This window comes from Lactuca virosa, chromosome 5, assembly GCF_052849685.1.
Source record: "Lactuca virosa cultivar CGN04683 chromosome 5, Lactuca_virosa_CGN04683_v6, whole genome shotgun sequence".
NCBI lineage: Eukaryota > Viridiplantae > Streptophyta > Magnoliopsida > Asterales > Asteraceae > Lactuca > Lactuca virosa.
Genome location: NC_136430.1, coordinates 204,932,261 through 204,935,664, shown reverse-complemented (window position 1 = coordinate 204,935,664; position 3,404 = coordinate 204,932,261). Strand labels below are relative to the sequence as shown.

Here is a 3,404-nt window from a genome sequence, read left to right as displayed (position 1 = left end):
ATTATAAAGATTTGGGGATGTCAATCTAACTTTCGTTTACCCCGTGGTCAGCGATTTCTTAATTCTTCTGAAACTTCGCCTCTATTACTAACGCAGTTTCATGGCTTTTTGAAAAAAAAAAATCCATTTCCAACCTCACAGAGAGGTTCTGTTGTGAGGTTCTGGGTACTGGACGAAAAGTTGTTGAAGGAAATCCTAAAGTTTTTTGATATTATTTACTTTCAATCTTCCGCCTTCTCTCTTAATCAATTTTAATGTTTCAAATTTTACACATTAGAGACAGGGGAAGTAAGAGAGCATCATGAGGAAGGAGGTAGCAAGAAGAGCTGGAATTCAAACTCTCGGGACCTCTAAAGCATTAGTTCAACAGGATGAACAGAGCATCTTGGCCATTTTGCTGTGAAAATCATGTAAAAAGGTAAATTCACCCTTTGCAATTTTGTTGTAGAATACATTTACACCGTATGGAACATAGTTTTACAGATCTAAAGTGCAATGTGGCAGACAACAATTGAAGAAAACTCAGAAGTCGGCTTCATATTCTGTCTTTTGCATTAAAAAAAGTAACATCAAACCTTTTTTTTTGCGGGAGAAGAATATCACATGGCCGGATATCTTTGAGGAGATACATGTATGTTCTTTTTACAACATTACTATATATATATGTCACACTTCAATATTAAATGTTATTTGTTAGAATACTATGAAACCGATATGTTTCACATTTTAACATATCAAGGTATTTACGTTTTCTATAATTTTCTACTTCCACTTGGTCTTATTCTTTAAACTTTAGGCTAATTATTATAGTTTTGCAGGACCGTGTGCGTGCAGAAACTTAGAAGACAACCATTTTACAGCATCAGAGTTATATACAAGGCATAGTGAGAAAATATTTTCAACCATATGTGTATCGGTTTATGCCTTATGATTTAGTCTAAAGTTGATTTTTTTTTTCATTTTTGGTCATATTAAATGGTAAAAGTATAATAAATTACTAACGATATGAAATATTTTTACAGGTTTTAGAAAATGTTAAATAACACTAAAATTTTGTATTTTACTATATGGTCCATTTTCGATTTCCTTTTACTTAAAATTGATTCACAAATGTTTTTAGGAAGAAAAGACGTTGAATTCGGTGGTAGTTTTCACAAAGGTATTTGAACATTTAACCAAGAGTGGCGAATGTGAAATGACAACTCTGTCCCTGTTGGAAACTTTAAGGTTGAGCCGCCTGAGTTGTTCTAAGGTCGTGGGGAGCATTTGAAGGTTAAACGACAAGTATGTCCCTATTATGAAAGTTTGTATTGTAAACTATTAAATCATGATTTTTATCTTTGTTGTTTAGATAGGAATGCTGAAAAGTCGTATCCGCCCATGTGATATCGCAATAAATATTGGCAATGCTTGCATGATTGGGGACAATCCTTTAGATGATGTCAAGGCCGCAAGATAGATTTGTTTTATTACTTTTTAATTTTTATTAAATTGAATTCTAATTTTATATAAACATTCGTTTTCCCTTTTTATTTATATATTTCAGGCAAGACATCCATGTTTTTCAATTTTGACAAGGATAGGTGTTTTTAGAGGAAGAGAGAACCGCACAGATTATCCTGTTTATCGGGTGAGTTGGAGTTGAAATGATTTATGATCTTTTTTTTTCAAAATTTATTTGAATTTTGATGTTGAAAAGTACTTATTGATGCATAATAAATTTTGGATGTGTGTATGTCATCTGATATGAATGTGTATGCTCAGATTTTATCATGGGTTTTTGCTTTCTAATGTTTTCATGTAATTACTGTGCAGGTCAGGTAGTAGGGTTTATGTTGTCCGGATTAAACGCAATGAGGTAATATTTTCCAACTTTTTCTGGCCCTTAATGCCTTAATATACATCATTTCATTATCTAATAGTTGTGACATTAATTTATAATGGTATGGTCAGCTTATATATGCAGGAATCCAGCACAATCCGGCTTCCGAGTTATACCCGATTATAAAGCCTTGGCCATTTCGAGGGTGGGCAAGGAGCTACGTTTCTTTTTTTTTTTTTATTTATCTAGCGTAAGTAGAACTAACATAAGTGCAATCTTCCGATAAGAGAAGAATATTACCGCTCTAAATATTATGCTCCTAAGCTTTTCAAGGTAAGAAAATTTGTTATAATTCTAATAATGTGAATCTGGTCATTAAATCTCCGTATAGGGAGATTGTTGTGCTCATTGTCGGTCATTACAAGGTTTTCCAATGAATCTCAAACGAAATATGCTTCTTTTTTGTAGTTTGGCTGCAGAAACAATACAATTTCATAGAGATTATTGAGCATCTGTTCAGGAAGACAAGATTTATCTTCAGTTAGAGGCATTGTTTCTGCAGCCAAACTACCACGAAACAAATATGATTTAAGTTGTATAGGGGCAGAATTGTCATTTGGTGCTTCTCCGTTGTCGCAAGAAACGATTGTAAAAGCGGATTCGCGTCATGTAGGCAGGTAAGATTAGAATATACTGTACTATCTTTGTAATTGAATTTTATATTTTTAATGAATACTTTTTTTGGAAGAAAGGGCCATAAACCTTTATCAGATATAAATGGATCCTTTCATGAAAGCCTTGGATATGGCAACTCCCTATCGTGAAGAGTCCCAGCAACAATTTTATGTTTATGGTCTTACATGAAGGTATGACTCATTTGAATCATTTATCAGAAGGAACATGAAATGAAAAGTTGGAAACACTTCTTAAATCTTACCTTGAAGAACAAAGAAAACGAAGAGCCATTGCAGCATGCAGATGAACAAAAGCAAAAATGGATGAAGTTGAAAATGACATCTATTGAGTATTTTGAATTAGCTAAAAAATAAATGGGTCAGACAATCCTACATTCATTAATTTTTTTTTATCAATACATTCTATTTCTCCAATGTAACACTTTTGGGATTCATACTTGATATCAAAACTCTTTTTCACCTATTTATATATTCTCAATCACGAACATAATTTGGAAAGTTTTGTTCTATTTTATTACATCCTTACATAAATGGGCGAATTGCAGAGAATACCAACATACTTTACTGTGACTACCAATTAAGGCAATGAACTATAGTTGCACACAAAAGCATCAGCTTCCAACCCCAGCAACGCGGGGGGATCGCATCTAGTTTTAATTAAAAAAATGTTGTTTTTCAAATTTGTTCTCAAATGTTCCCGCGATAAGAAATGTTCTCGATTGAACGCTCCCCTATATATATATATATATATATATATATATATATATATATATATATATATATATATATATATAATGAAAAAAATATGAAAATACAAGGATGGTTTTATCAAATTTTTAAATAAATTATGAATCACAAAAAGATCCAAAAGGAGAAAAATAAATGGT

The 3,404-nt window shown here is 32.1% G+C and overlaps 1 long non-coding RNA gene across 2 annotated transcripts; it reads left to right on the top strand.

The window, feature by feature from the left end:
- Positions 1-522: 522 nt before the first annotated feature.
- LOC145117596 (uncharacterized) lies at positions 523-1,429 on the top strand. Of its 2 annotated transcripts, none has more exons than XR_013712716.1 (4): positions 523-631; positions 819-884; positions 1,121-1,284; positions 1,352-1,429. It is a non-coding gene; the product is annotated as an uncharacterized LOC145117596 (long non-coding RNA). The 2 variants fall into 2 exon arrangements; XR_013712717.1 differs by having other exon boundaries at positions 1,121-1,272; positions 1,352-1,412.
- The last annotated feature ends 1,975 nt before the right edge of the window (positions 1,430-3,404 follow it).